Raw genomic sequence first — 16,306 nt, forward strand, 5'->3', positions numbered from 1 at the left:
ATCCGAAAATTGGAAGAGAAGATGCAAATACTTTTTAGTTTGCTTACGTTACGCAATTTTGAAGTTGGAACTTTTGGTGGATTGCTAGTCGCTAATTTGTAATTTGGAATATAGAGTTGTGTCACTTATTCATAATATATAAGCGAAGCCCATTGTTTGTTTGTAACCAAACTGGCAGTTTGAGCCCTGTGCGACGAGCAAATGTTAATTTAATAGGCATTTGAGAGAAAATAATTTACGGGCACTGATTCTTGGACTGATGGTTAGAGCAGCCGATGGTTGTAGGTTCGATCCACAGCTGGAAAAAGGTGTATGTCTAGCCGCACCGTTGTGTTTTCATACAACGGAAGAGTATTGTATGTGGATGACTATATACATATACATATACATACATATATATATATATATATATATATATATATATATATATATATATATATATATTGGGAATTATGTGCAATAACAAAAGTTGTTTTAAGTAAATTCCTGATGTTGCTGTTTGAAAATTAAGTTGGAATTAAATTCGTACATTAATACTCAGCAATCTAACTTGTCTGGACTAAATATGTAATACTTAAAAACCAAGAAATTTTGATTTGTTTAAAATAGCCTCTTCTTAAATATTTTCATAACCCGTCCCCATAAGAAATCAAACTTTACAAATTCCATTAATTATTCATAGTCACCTAATAATATTGTTAATCATCAACCGACAAGCCATCTATCGCGTTAAATCTAATCCTGCCGTTTGCCTTGATGATTTATGTAACCTTTTCATTTTTAAAACGTTCTTTTATATGGGTTCACATATGCGAGAGGGATTCACATTCTCTATATTGATTAACTATCATATTGAGTTTAAAAAGTAAGAGACAGCAGACAGCCATCTTTCAGAGACATTTCACTCTTGGCGATTACCAAAGTTTCCCTTTTAGTTATTAAAGCATTATCTGTAATGCTTTCCGTGGACGTCTTATACGTCAACTGATCTGTAAACACTCGTTTCTCTTAACCCCATTATCTGTGACGTAATGCGTCATGTCCTTAGTTTTAACTTTTTAATTTTAGTTTTGACTTATTTCATCTCATCTCCCAGACAATTCTCGATCCAGCTGTTCAAGAATTAGTGCTAGTTCCGGTGACAGATTTCTGAGTACTATGACTGGAATATTGCCAATGCCGGTTGCTTTATTAGAAACAAAGTTCTTTACGGGTGTTGTAACATCTCGAATAGATATGTGAATGTCACTCAGATTATTTTCGGTCCTTTGAGGAAATTCAGGATACATGTAACCCCGATAACATAGTGTTGTACTGTGTCCACATCTGTCCCATACATCGACTGATCTGAAACCCTCGTTTGTCTCAACACCAATATCCGTGACGTCATGCGTCCTGTCCTGACATTTTTTATTTTTTTAATTTTACTCTCGTCTTATTTGACGTCACCTTACATACCTCTTTTAGTTCATATTTCGTGGGAACTCGTTTATGTACCAAACTTCGTGTCACCTTGATCTGCACTTAGTTCGACCTTTGTGAAAGAAAACTCTAGCTGATGTAATCAGACAAAGTCTTCTCCATTGTGTAACATTTTATCTGAATATTATTAGGGTTAACTTGCTTATTTTATTTTACTTGAGTCGACGTTTTCAGAAATCAAATAGCTAAAATCTTGTGGCTAACGCTTAATAGCTATATGAATCGTGTATACATTGGTTTGATTGTTTTGCTTTACGGCATGTCAACACTTTGCGGATTATTTAATGCCGAATCCAGTCATTTTAGAAACAGTATTAATGTATCATCCAGTTATTTTGTAGGTTTTTATTCTTCAAGCTCTTTGTATCTCCAATCGCTAATTTGTAGTGTTTGGTTTGGTTATTTTATAGTAGATTTTATCGTTTTTGTTCCCTTCCCTGCCCTGCCCTTCAAAATATGAATAAGTTTTGCAATGGAGAAGGTCAAAAGGTTACAGCATTAATGTTTGGTACATTTTAAGTTAGAAAACCAGCCAGAAAGTATCTATCAGCTACTATCATGTTACGAGAACCGGTCTGCCAACGTGATTATATAAAGCGATAAACTAACTACTTATCGGTGGTAGGATGTAATGCCTAGAAGGTTGATCTCTTAGGATAAAAAAATATACCTCAGTGAACAAGGAACAGACCAGCTCAACAATGGTCTATACTCTGATGATGAAGGAGACACACACAACTGCTCAGTTGAAACACCTTAACGGAAAATCGTCAGAAATCACGTATTGTTATCCATCCATCCAGCGCAACCGTAGCCGAGATTGAACTCATTACACGAGTTTGTAGTGTAATTCAAATCTTGTCGGTAGCTGAATACTTGACGCTTTGCAAGGGCTATCAAGGGTATTTTTTATCCTGGCGCCATCACTAGATGGGGTGCCTACCACAGCTTAAGAGAGTCCTATCTATGCTCTAGAGAATGATAGATGGCACAAGTTTCTCAACCTGGTATTTTACCTCGCAGTACATACAGCGCCTCGCCTTCCCAAATGGTCAGCCATCTAGTACTAGGCAGGCTTAACGTTGCTTAACTTCGGTGAACTTTTTTTAATTACATTTTCACCCCAAACAAGGCAAATTGCCACTTTGGTGTAGGGGCTACTATCAGGGACAACAACTACCGGGGCACTATGTAGGGATTTGGGCAGCAAGATGTCGGTTCACGTTACACTTGAACTTCTGCACGTCAGTACTGTTGGGGAAGCAGTGACCCGGAATGGAATTCCAAAGTCTGGCGGTTCTGGGGAAGAAACTATTGGGTAGAAAGATCTTTTACATCTAGGGATCTCTACAGTGTGGGGGTGGGATTTATCAGCCTGTCGGGTTTGTCGAGGGTGCTCACGTCGTGGGGGCACAAGTGCTTGCAGTTCATCAGAGGATTCACCACTAAAATACTTGTAGAACAGGCAGAGCGATGCAACATTTCGTCGATGGGACAGAGGCTGAAGCTTAGATGCCAGTTCAGGGCCTATCAGGTTTGCGACTCTCTTTTGAACCCTGTCAAGGAGCGAGAGACTAGTAGCAGATGCACCAGCCCAAATGTGACAGCAATACTCCATACATGGGCGAATGGTGGCCTCATAGAGGTACAGGATACTTTCGGGTGTTAGTAGTTGTCTAGAACGGTAGAGAGAGCCAACCTTTCTTGCAGCGGCCCTGGCAATGTTTTCGATGTAATTGTTCCAACTCATGTTTCCTGTGAACGTTCGGCCAAGGAGTTTGGGGCGAGAACCGGCGTATTAACTGAATTGTGCCGTATATACAACTCTTACTGTTATGTCTGTACATTAAAGAGTAATTCCAATGTGAGAAAGAAAATGAGAGAGAGACAGAATGATAAATAAATAAAGAGAGAGAGAAGAAAGCATGTGACGTTGGAAAATAAATAAATAAAATAATATAAATAAAAACTTTGATTGAAAACGAATAGAAAGTGCACGATTGGTGAACTAATTTCATCGTTCGGAAACAAACAGGCGCGAAAAGTGTGACAATAAGGTGTTGATTATTAGACACCAGACGAAGTGACGAAGAAACGCAAAGATTTCAGCGACACATACAAACTAGAAATAGACTATAATTCGATTATTATAAGAAAGCCTGTAATCAGCAAAACTCGCGGCACCGTCAGTAAAAGAACTAAAGAAACAACCGTAAAAACAAGCAGAAACAACGGAAAAACCATGAAAAATGTTTCGGCATATTAAATATTTTTATATACGTAATGTATAAATTACTTTCGATAATTGCTGAATATGACGGCACTTGTGCACTAGTGGGACGGTACAATTTTTTATCTTCAATTGTGACATTTGGAGAGTGCATAGCAGTGGCAGACAAGCATAAATCATGGGCAGAATTATTTTGTGTTATAAGTTTCTAATATTTTAATGCAATAAAATTGTCTCAATAGCAAAAATAAAACATGCATTTAAAAATTTTAGGATGTTAGTTTATAAAATTAAAAAATGTTAGTTTATAAAATAAAAAAAAACGTTAGTTTATAAAATTAAAAAATGTTACTTTATAAAATAAAAAATGTTAGTTTATAAAATTAAAAAATGTTAGTGTATAAAATTAAAAAATGTTAGTGTATAAAATTAAAAAATGTTAGTTTATAAAATTTAAAAAATGTCAGTTTATAAAATTAACAAATTTTAGTTTATAAAATAAAAATGTACATTTATGAAAATAGAAATGTTGGCTTAAAAACTATAAACCGTTAATTTATAAAATATAAAAAAAATGTCAGCTTGCAAAAAATTAAAATGTGAACTTATAAAAAATGTTAGCGTATAAAAAATAAAAAATGTTGGCTTATAAAAAAATTTTAGGTTATAAAAAATAAAAAATGTTAGGTTATAAAAAATAAAAAATGTTAGCTCATAAAAAATTAAAAAATATTAGCTTATAATAAAAAATGTTAACTTATAAAGAAACAAGTGAAGCATGCATGGTCCCCCGTGCGCGCACAGTGAACGATGCATAAAAAAATTACTAAGTTCAGCATTTGCCCCAAAAGTCCCCAGGGGATTTCAAATCTTTGTGGAAATGAACAAACGGTGCAGTATTAGGTCTCAATATATGTAAATTTGAGTTCTGCATCATGCAAAAAAAAGAAAAGAAGTCCATCATTCCCCCCCCATTTAACCCCAAAAGTCCCTAAGGCCTTAACACATTTAAATTTGAGTTCAGCGCCATGCAAAACTGCTAAATAGACGTACACAAAACATATTTGTACAAATACGGTAAAATAATCCGAAAAATGGAATGTTTTTATTACCCCTAATAATGCCCTTGGGGCACACCCTAGAGTTATCGCGAATTATGGACAAACAAAATTATATAGAAATCAGTTAGTTACAACTTTTCAGAAAGTTTTATAAAACTCAAAGGCATCAATTTTTTTTAATAAGCACAAAAGTGTAAATTTTAGCCATTTTAAGCGAAAGGAACCCCTAACGGGTGCAACTGGAGTTGTCCCGAAAATCCGTTCTGTTACTTTTTTACTCATATCATTTTTAATGTTTGTGCAAAATTTCCAAAAATTCCAAGGCGTAGTTATTGAGAAAAGTGCGGACAGACGAACGGACGAACAGACGGACGGACGAACGGACAAGGGTGAATTTACAGGTCCTCCCTCCTTTTGTCGGAGGACCAATACAAAATGTTTGCTAATAAAAAAAATAAAAAACTTTAGCTCATAAAAAAGTTAAAATGTTACTCAATAAAAAAACTACATCAGCTTATCAAAAATAAAATAAATGTTAACTTATTATGAAATAAAAAATGAATCATATAAAAGTCATATAAAAATCATAAAAAGCGATTGACGTAGATAAAGGGCGAATGACCTATAAATATGGTAGCGAGAGGGCGAATGACGTAAATAAAGGAAAGGAAGAAAGGGCGATGACAGTTGACAAAAATGCGGGAAGATATAGAGAGCAAGTGTGATAGAGAGTATGAAAGAGGAACAGAAATCGAGTAAAATGTACCAGTCTCGCTTTCGTCCTAAGAGAAGAAGGGCAACATCCCGATCTTTACTCTATCATTATTCTCATTGGAAAGTGCTTGTCTGAGCTTCAATCTTTGCCCCCACGTTGCCAAATTTTCACAAAAAAAACATACGTCTAGCAACAACGACTATCCACAATTTCTGCTAGTTTCTATATACGCTTAAATCTACAAGAAAATCCTATGAACAAAGTTTCTTTCTTAGAACTGCCCTCCCCCTTTGTATAAATTTGTTCCGCTGGCCAACTATCTAGCTGACTATAATCTTCAAGTCTCATTTAAACAAATTGTTCTCGAGCCACTTCTCTAAATAATCCATTTCTATCCCATTTCCACCACTAACTATTAATACGCTGCTGTCTCAGTGACTACCGTACACTCATTCAACTTATCCTCGATTGGTCTTTTAGCCTTGATAATTGTTGACATCCATGTAAAAAAAATCCTAAATCCTGTTTCCAAACTGTGAAAAAGCTTGACAGAAAATGTTTTGACGATGCCTATTATATCATAGGGAAGTTTGGCCTATGAAAAATTGCATCGACAGTATTCCCAGGTTGGAGTTCCCTAGACACTGAGGTAAAGACATACTTCACCCCAAAGAAACCTTAAATAGATAGAATTATCTTCTGCCATCTCAATGCATTACTTTTTTAAAAATAAATTCTCTTTCTTTTTATAAAATGCAATATCGAGCCCGTCTTTTGAAATTGAAATTTTTTTGCTTAAAATATGTAATATGACACTACAGTAGAACTCCGGGATACGGTGGTCCTAGGATACGGTTTTTCAGGTTACGATGTTTTTCCGCCTCTGGTTACGGTATTTGCCCCGCTTTATGGTGCTATTTATAATCTTAGTTGATTATATATATGTGTATTATATACTGTGCTGTAGTTTGTTATTAAATTTTTAATGCCATATCCGAGGTTCTACTGTGAAGTTTTAGGAATCATTTCTGAGACGAGTCTTTATAATTTGCGTATTTATTTACTAGCGGTTAAGCACGGCTTTGCTCGAGCCCTATGTACTGTTCATAATTTTACGTGCATATATATATATATATATATATATATATATATACATACATATATATATATATATTAAAAAGTGTGCATATGTACGGTATGCCTTTTTATATAATAAGCTTCCTTAACTACCATAGAGAAAAGTTGGTAGCGACAGCAGGGGTCAAATATTTTTTAAAACTTTGACCCCAATTTTGATCCCTTAACATTGATTGTTTTGGGCTCAAATGAAATTAAAATTTTTGCCTCATGTCCAAGTAACCTACATCGAATATTTCAAATGTTTAGACACAAAATTGGCGGAGGAGTATGGTAGAGTTTGCAAATGCCAACTCTTTTAACTCTGACCTCTCGGCAGCATTTTAATTTTCGCCCAAAAGCTGATTAAAAAGCTTGCTGTATGTCTCAATGCCCTTTATGCAAAATTTCAAATATTAAGACCCAACAGTGGCTTATTAGTTTACTAAAGATTGGAAAGGTCATTTTTTAAAACTTTGACACCGTGGCAGCAACTTTTCGACCAAAAACCGATTAAAAAGCTTGCCCCATGTCTGAATACACTTTATGTAAAATATCAAATGTTTAGACCAAAAATTGAGTGAGTAATTTCGTAGAGACCGCGGAGGTGAATTTTAAAAACTTTTGACCCCAATTATGACCCCACAGCATTTATAATTTGGCCTTAAATCGAATTATAAAGTTAGATCCATGTCCAAATGGCCTACATTTAAAATTTCAGCAAAATTAGCAATCATTGACCTCTTAAACGCAAAATTTCTGGCCGAAACCCAATTAAAAAGATTTTCCCAAATCTCAATACCTCGTAAATCAAATTTCGAGTCTGCAGACCGAAAATTGAGAGAGTTATTGGGTAGGAAAATGTACACACACAGATAGACACACACACAGACCTTTGAACTTTTATAGATATAGATTTATTTATTTTGCGAATTGTTCACCTCATCTCAATATTTGTTCTTTTATCACGTTTCAGCTACGCTTTGGGGCTGATGACGCAGTGGAGACTAGCGTTGGTTCTTCATGTGAGCATAGTCTGAAGATGGTGGTTCCAATCCTACCTAAAACTGTACAGACGATTAAGTGTTACAACTTGGTGAGCCAAACACTTTTTTTTTTTTCATTTTTCTTAAACTTTTTCTTCTAGGGGATGGGACATCCAACCAGATATCTGACATTTACCCCTATTTTAGTGAGTCCAACCAAGAGATCTTTTCAGGATTCTAGCCGTTCCTTTCAGTGCAATCGTTTGTATTTCACTTGCACTTGGTTCACCGGGTATGCTTGCTATGTACTTTTTAAAGTTCTTTTTCATAAGCCCAGTTGCTCCTATGATGACTGGTATAATTGAAACGTCTTTTAATTTCCAATTTCGTTTCATATCATACATAAGTCCTTGATACTTTGTAATCTTTTCCCTCTCAACTCTGTTAAGCCCTGTATCATTGGGTACACTGACCTCTATTACGGTCGCTTTTTTGTTTGCTCTGTCCCAAATCACTATATCTGGTTTAACAGCTGCATTTTCAAGATATGTAGCAGTAGGGATTATGTAATCATAGTGAATAGTGTAGTTGTCATTCCCAACTGTTCGTTCGGGTGTATGTTCCCAAGAGTTTTTACTACACTGAATGTTGAGTTTCTTACATATCTTCCAGTGAAGGTATTTGCAAACTCCGTTAGCGGTATTAGGAATAAAATTACATTACTCTGTATTCTGATCCGTCGTTTTCACATAAAAGACCATAAAATAGGTTGCCGGCAACGTGATAAACCAATGACTATCAAATGTAGATAAGAGTACGCAAAAAATGTATGTAGAAAATAATATGATACATCGCTAAATTATTAGGTCAGACACGTGTTAAATATTCAACGAGTAAATCCACTAATACATAAATTGTTTGTTAGGAATAACAATCAAACTTCATTATGGGTAACTTACTGCATCTCTCTCCCCCCCGCTCTGTCTCTCTCTCTCTGTCTCTCTCTCTCTCTCTCTCTCTCTATATATATATATATATATATATATATATATATATATATATAAAGCTGAACGTCTGTGTGTGTGGTTGGTCACGAATAGGCTCCTATATGGTTGACTATTATAGAAAACACATCACATATAGTGATAGAAGATGTATCGACACAGGAATGGGTATGTTTGATCTGGCATAATGATGATTCATTAAAATTGTAGGGTCTGCGTACGCGCCTGGTCCACAAAGTATGGAAATAAAAAGTTAAAAAATTTAAAAAAAAACGTTTACAAGTGTTTTTGATATACATGTACATAATAATACTTTGATAAGTATGTTTTAACTTAAATAGGGATGGTATAATAACATTATGAGGTCTACGTTCGCGCCTGGCCTCCATAGAATGGAAATAGACACAAAATTTAATAAAGACTTTTCTATCTGCGTAAGTATACTTTGATAATTATGTTTCAGTTTGGAGAAATATGGTATAATAAAATTATGGGGTGTTCGTTCGCGCCTGACCTCCATAGAATGGAAATATGTCACAAAGTTTTACAAGGTTGGTTAATATAGATCCACAGAATATTGTGATAAGTGTTTCAGTGTGAACAGATATGGTATAATAAATTATTGGGTTTGTTTATTTTATTTTTACTTTCATCATATTTTGCTTTGGTTTTGATACCCCCAAATTCGAAGCTATCTCTTTACAACCCTTCCTTTTCATAACCTACCATACTTTCATAAATCAGAGTCCATTTTCTACAGGCTGTTTTTGAACCCAGTCAACGACGGGTACATCTGCTAGTATATATATATATATATACATATATATATATATGTACATATATATATATATATATATAATTTGTTAATAGCAAATAAGGAGCAAACCAATAAAAACATTTTCTAATATTTTTCTTATTTCCATTTTCCATTTCCATTCTTATTAACTTTTTGCTATTATTTTAACCAATAAAAACATTTGCTAATATTTTTTTCTGTTAATATTTTGACTATTTAAAAAAAATATTTTTAAGAAGATGAATAAGCATCGAAAATTAATGGGTTAATAAAATAGATTTATTCAATTGTATTCTTTGTTTTCAAACAATAAAAAAATTCGATATTTGAAGATTAACTTTTTCAAATCATAAAATTTTAATACAACCAGGTTAATAACAGAGTGCCCAGTAGCAAAGTAGAGTAAGGTATTTTTTCAAGTTTTTTACATAAGCAGTAATTCGTTGCTACACAGTCATGAGCATGTTTTGGTCCTTTAGTATTTAGTAACTAAAGACGTCTGCTGTTACAAGGAAAGGCTGTCCCCCTTTTCCTGTAAATCAGAAAAAAAAAAATCAGATAAGTGGAAAATGAGATTAGGATAAGGCAAGACTCGAACCTTGTAAGCAAGGTTCAGAAATAGATTTTGAACTGGAATGTAAGAATTTAGGTATTGTTAAATTTCATATAAAATAGTTAGATATTGTTTGTATTGTAAAAAGAATCACTTGTTCATTCTTTTATGAAGGTTGAATGGAAAAGACAGCTAAATAAGAATGAACAATACAAATTAAAAAATATATTAAAACAATAGGGTAGGTTGAAAAATAGGTTAGTTCAGAATTCTCTGTTTGTAGAAGTGTTTTTAGACAAACATGTGCATAGACAAGTGAGTTGGTCACGTTTTAAACCACACATCTGACGTCATAACACAAAGGGAATTTCTCAATATAGGAGCTAGTTTTAGTCAGAGAGTCGGCAGTCGAGCAGATTGAAGGTAATGTGTTAATCATCTTAATATGACTGTGTACAACCCTCTTGGCAGTAATGTGTCCCCCCTCCTCCATCATAAGTAATGATTCCCCCGCCTGTGTTAAAAGAACTGATAACCCTCTCTCCTACCTAATATATGTTATAAGAATCCACAGAACTATAATATGTATAAATGTCTTCTCTCTACCCCTCATCATTGTTATATATATATATATATATATATATATATATATATATATATATATATATATATATATATATATATAAGCGAGGCAGCGGGCATATATATATATATATATATATATATATATATATATATATATATATATATATATGCCCGCTGCCTCGCTTCAATATAAATGTCCCTACCATGTCTCTTATAATATGAAACAGCGTCATGTCTTTAATATGACCCCATCTCTGCCTATACAACACTTCAAGTCTCTAGGTACTAAATAGGTTATGTTACGTGTGGAGGGGTGTATCGTTCTATGATGTGTGTATTTTCATGAAATTTTCGACAATTTCAACACTACTCTTTCTCTGTTATTTATGCACTGAATATTTCCAGAAAGATTGTATTTCCGGAGCACCTGCGTTTGATTACTTCCGCCGAGGGCTTCCTTAACAAATGCTCATGTTTGTGTGTTTACTAATTCGCGCGTGTTTAGCGTACCTGGTTTGTAGTGATAATATTTATGATTGCTGGCAATGCTATCCGACATGGGGTTCATTCCTATTACCCTTAGTATCCATTTGATTCATGCAGAAGTTGCAATCATTGCCTCCTGAAATGTACGCGTATTTTTCTCCTGAACTGTTATATTTCCAACGGGCACTGCTCGACACTAGTCGAAATGGAATCAAATTACGAACAGCCAATTTTTAGCCAAACTGGCTTCCATCCAAATAGAGGTCGAGGTGTGATAGCCAGTGTAGCTCTCTTTACCAGGATTGGGTGTTTCTCAAACGCGTTCTTTCGCTGCGAGCGCATTCATTCAATCGGGAATGCAACCACCAATAGTAACGCGTTCAAAATTAAGCAGCTTAAACAGAAAAATGTATATTTACGTTTTTATAAGAAGTATTACAGCAATGACGAAATATTGACGAGCATATGACTAATTTTGTTCCTTTTTCTCATATATATATATATATATATATATATATATATATATATATATATATATATATATATATATATATATACATACTGTGTGTGCAAAATCAAGACTTCAAGACAAGGTGTTGATGGCAACAAAAAGTGTATTTCATTTTACGTTACAATTGTTTCAATGACTAGTTCGACAATTTCAAGCATTATATCGTTTGAAAAATTTCAAAGACCAGCATTTCTTCAGACTTAATGAATAAACACACTTTAGGCAATGTAGCATTTTTTTAATAAAAAGAAAAAAAGGCGGGGGAAATCCCTAACGGGAAAAGCATGTGAGAAACATTTACCTTGGTTGTGGTTACGGAAAAGCCCATTTATATAAATATATATATATATATATATATATATATATATATGTATATGTATATGTATATATATATATATATTAGTCCTCGCGCGAAAGAGTAAGACAGTAAATGTTTTAAATAATAATAATAGAATAACAATAACAAAGACTTTCGCTGGCGAGGACTACTATTCACCGTAATTAGTCCTCGCGCGAAAGAACAGGACACGAAATGTTTTAAATAATAATAATAATAATAATAATAATAATAATAATAATAATAATAATAATAATAATAGGATAACAATAACAAAGACTTTCGCTGGCGAGGACTACTATTGATCGTAATCAGTTATTATAGTCATTTTGAAATTTTCATCTCTTTTTTTCTCGTTATGTATTCAATATTGAAACCTATATGAAATATGTTCCTTATAAAATTTTAAAGAATTTCTATTCCGAAAGAAGTTTTAAAAAATTTAATCTAAAAAAGTTATTTTAAAGTTTTTGTTAAAAGAATTCAGATTTTCTCATTATTCAGACCTGTATTAAAAGGAGGGGGTTGCAAAAAATGAGTTGTGGTGTGAGGAGAAGTACAAACTGAAACAGAGAGAATATTCAGACCTGTAATAATACAAAGAGGTGGTTGCAAAAATGATTTATGGTGCGTTGAGAAATACACACTGCAATAGAGAGAAGGAGAGTTTTAAAATATAATCTTAAAAAGATAAGATACAAGTTAGAAAAGCATTTCATCCAAGGCATGAACATTATAAAATAAAATGTTTTTACTATAGGCTTTTAAAATGCAGGTACAAGGTTCAATTTGAAATTTATTCATCTTCAAATGCATTTTTATAAATTTTACAAAGTAATCTTTAAAAATTTAATTTAAATTGAATCAAAAATTACCTTGGATTTATTTTATGTAATGTACATTTTGGTGTACTTTAAAAACATTATCTTTTATCTAGCAATTAATGATATAGATATAACATTTTCATTAATTGTTTTTAAAGTGCAACAGAATGTACATTACATAAAATAAATTCTAGGTAATTTTTTTATTAAATTTAAATTAAATTTTTATACCTTACTTTGTAAAATTTATAAAAGTGCACTTTGAAGATAAATAAATTTACAATTGAATCTTGTAGCTTTATTTTTTTATAGTAAAAGCATGTTGTTTAACAATTTTCATGACTTGGATGAAATGCTTTTCTAACTGGTATATATATATATATATATATATATATATATATATATATATATATATATATATATATTTATAAAAAATAAAATGAAATAAAAAATAAAATAAAAATTACAATAAGTTTACCAAGGTAATCAAAATGGTAAACTTAAAATATATTATAAATATTAAACAGTTAATATTTACAAGTAAAGTAATCTCAACCAGGTGTAAAAGTTCAATAAAACCGAAAAGGAAACAGAGCTTATAATATGGACAAATGATTAATAAAACAAAAGACATCTTGAAAAAGAGTAAAGACATATTTAATTTTAAAAAAGGAAGCACAAGGTAAGTGGATAGTCCTTAATCCGCGGAGTTTCGAAGAAATACTCTCCTTCTCATCAGAGGGCAGGAATTAGCAAAATACAAGATCGGATTTTGCATATAAAGTATTTAATGAAGCTACAAGTAAGTCACAGATCTTACTTGGTTAAAAAAAAAGGGTGAGGTAAGGGGAATAGGAGGTAAAAGAAAAATGATAAAAAGATTTCACATGAATGGATTTTTTACCCTTCACCGGACTATCCATTCAATCGCGAACGCAGACGCCACAGTTTTATTATATCATCCCTATTTAAGTTGAAACATACTTATCAAAGTATTCTTATGTACATCTATATCAAAAACACTTGTACACGTTTTTTTTTAATTTTATTTCCATACTTTGTGGACCAGGCGCGAACCCAGACCCCACAATTTTTATAAACCACCGTTCTGCCAGATCAAACATACCCATTCCTGTGTCTCGATACATCTTCTATCATTATATGTAATCAGTTTTTTTTAAATAGTCAACCATATAGGAGCCTATTCGTGACCAGACACACTCATACATACACACACAGACATTCAGTTTTATATATATATATATATATATATATATATATATATATATATATATATATATAGTACAACATACAGTACTGTTTCGCAGTTTCACAGTTCGTCTTGACAGGCAACTTACTGAAGCCAGGATCGAAACCCGACCGCCCAAATGACAGTAAATATTTCACACCATTACGCTATACGGCTGATGTTGTGTGGGTGATGAATTAACGATTCTTTGGCATCGTCCAAATGCCTCCGCTCGATTTGTTTACACAAAGAGCGTATCTTAATACTCTAATGGTAGTTTATATATCATTCCCAATATGCTCAACCCAAAATAGGGACATTATAGTCATCCATATACAGTACTGCCTCGCTGTTTCACAGGTCATCAGTGCGGCTAGACAATTGCCTTAAGCCATAATCGAAACCCGACCGCCAAAATGACAGTGAAGGCTTCTCACCATTGCGCTGTACGGCTGCTCTGTGTGGGTAATGAATTATAGATGATTTGACATCGTCCAAATGCCTCCGCTTGATTTGTTTCCACAAAGAGTATATCTTAACATGCTAATGGCAGTTTGTATATATTATATTCTGGGTACAGTTATGCATTCTAATAGACAATGGTGGAAAGTCTCGTATTACTTACACGGAATCGACCTGCGTGTGTGCCACCCATCGAATGTCTCACTCTCTGAGGTCACCTGCCAAATATCCAACAATTTTAGCAGTTACGCGGTGCGCATTAGACTCGCTACGGGGAATAATTTTTGAACTGACTAAAACAAATGAGTTGTTACAGCAAAGTGAAAGGTTCTCTTAATTTGCTATTGCTGTTCCAAATATATAGAGCGGCCATCTTGACTTTATTGCTGCTTGGCAATTTTCATTAGGAGAGTCGAAGTAAATCATTATACTCGAGGGGAATAAATATTTACAACCACTAAACTTTGTGTCTATAGCTGTTTTGATGTCGTTTGCAATACAGTAGATTTGAATTTCTACCTCGGAATGCAATCAGAGTATTCATATATTGCTTATGTGTTATATAACAATTTATCAGAGATATGTGTGTATTATAGCGTGTTTACACAGCATTGCTTCCAACAAAGCTTTCATCAGATGATGGCTTTAGGTTCAAGCATGCTTTTGAGGCCGAAGATTGGTTGGTTGGTTGTTTTTGTTTTACGGCATATCAACCCTTTTCGGGTTATTTAATGCCGAATCCAAAGATTTTGAAGAAAAATTTTTTTTAATAGAATATATTTGTTGTTTTCACGTCGGTTTCTATTTAAGCCATAGTTGGGACCCTAACAGGTACTACCACTCCGGGTCAGAGTGGACCTGGGAGAAATGGCAATTAAAGGGTGGCTCCACACTCCCCAAAGCCAACAAGCTGGGGCCTCACCACTGGATATAGTTTATGGTCATATCCAGGAACCCCATTGAGGGACTTTTACCCTCTGCAGGGGGGCAGTCGGCGTATTCTAATGCTCCACCGACAGGGACATTTGAGGCCGAAGAATCATTACCACTATCTCAGAGCACCCCAGCAGTATCTCTCGATACCAACAGTCTTTGTTGGATTGTTGTCAGTCTGTGGGATTGGCGTATCCACGATGATACAGATAGAGTTTTATCATTCATTTTCTTTATATAGTTTTCTTGTTTGACGGAGAAAGACCAAAATTATTAAAGAATGTAAAGGTTGAGTTCCCAATAAAATCTGTGCATCCGACTTTGATAGCAAATACAATTATATTATGTTTATTTACCTGCGCTTCCCCTTTTCGTAAAGTCTATTTTGTCTATCGCTCAAAACACATTTTTAACGGCCTGGACTATTGTTTATCACTACAAATCTACTCTCAGACGATGTATGGAATACTGATTTCATATTTGGTGAACCTCTGTCTATTTGAGGGTTTTGGATACTGTGGACGGTTGCCTCTCCTCTGCAATGTCTTTTTTTTTCTCACAGACGTGATGTTGCTAGTCTCAGTCTTTTCCAAAATATTATTATGCCCTGTGTTGTTCACAATAATCTGATTTATTATTATTATTCCCTGCTTCCTTTGTTCCAGCTCGTTTGACTCATTGGTCTAGTGACCTCCATGAATGCCATGTTTTGATATCTCTATTAGATTAGGTTTTTCCTAAAATCGCATCCTTGTAGAACTCTTCTTCCTGTTTTCGTCCTACTAAGGTTAATAGGCATCTTCTTTCTTTTCGATAATCACCTTCCATTCTTGTTATCTTCTTAAATCAAATGGCTTCGCGCTTTGTCGTAAGCATTTTCCTTAAAAATATTTTATTAATAGCCGGGAGACCCGAGCTTAGCCAAGTTTTAATGATGATAAACGAAAGTTTCGCACTTCCATATTTTTATTGTCAT

This window comes from Euprymna scolopes, chromosome 28 (assembly GCF_053919585.1).
Source record: "Euprymna scolopes isolate OS-2025 chromosome 28, ASM5391958v1, whole genome shotgun sequence".
Taxonomy (NCBI): domain Eukaryota; kingdom Metazoa; phylum Mollusca; class Cephalopoda; order Sepiida; family Sepiolidae; genus Euprymna; species Euprymna scolopes.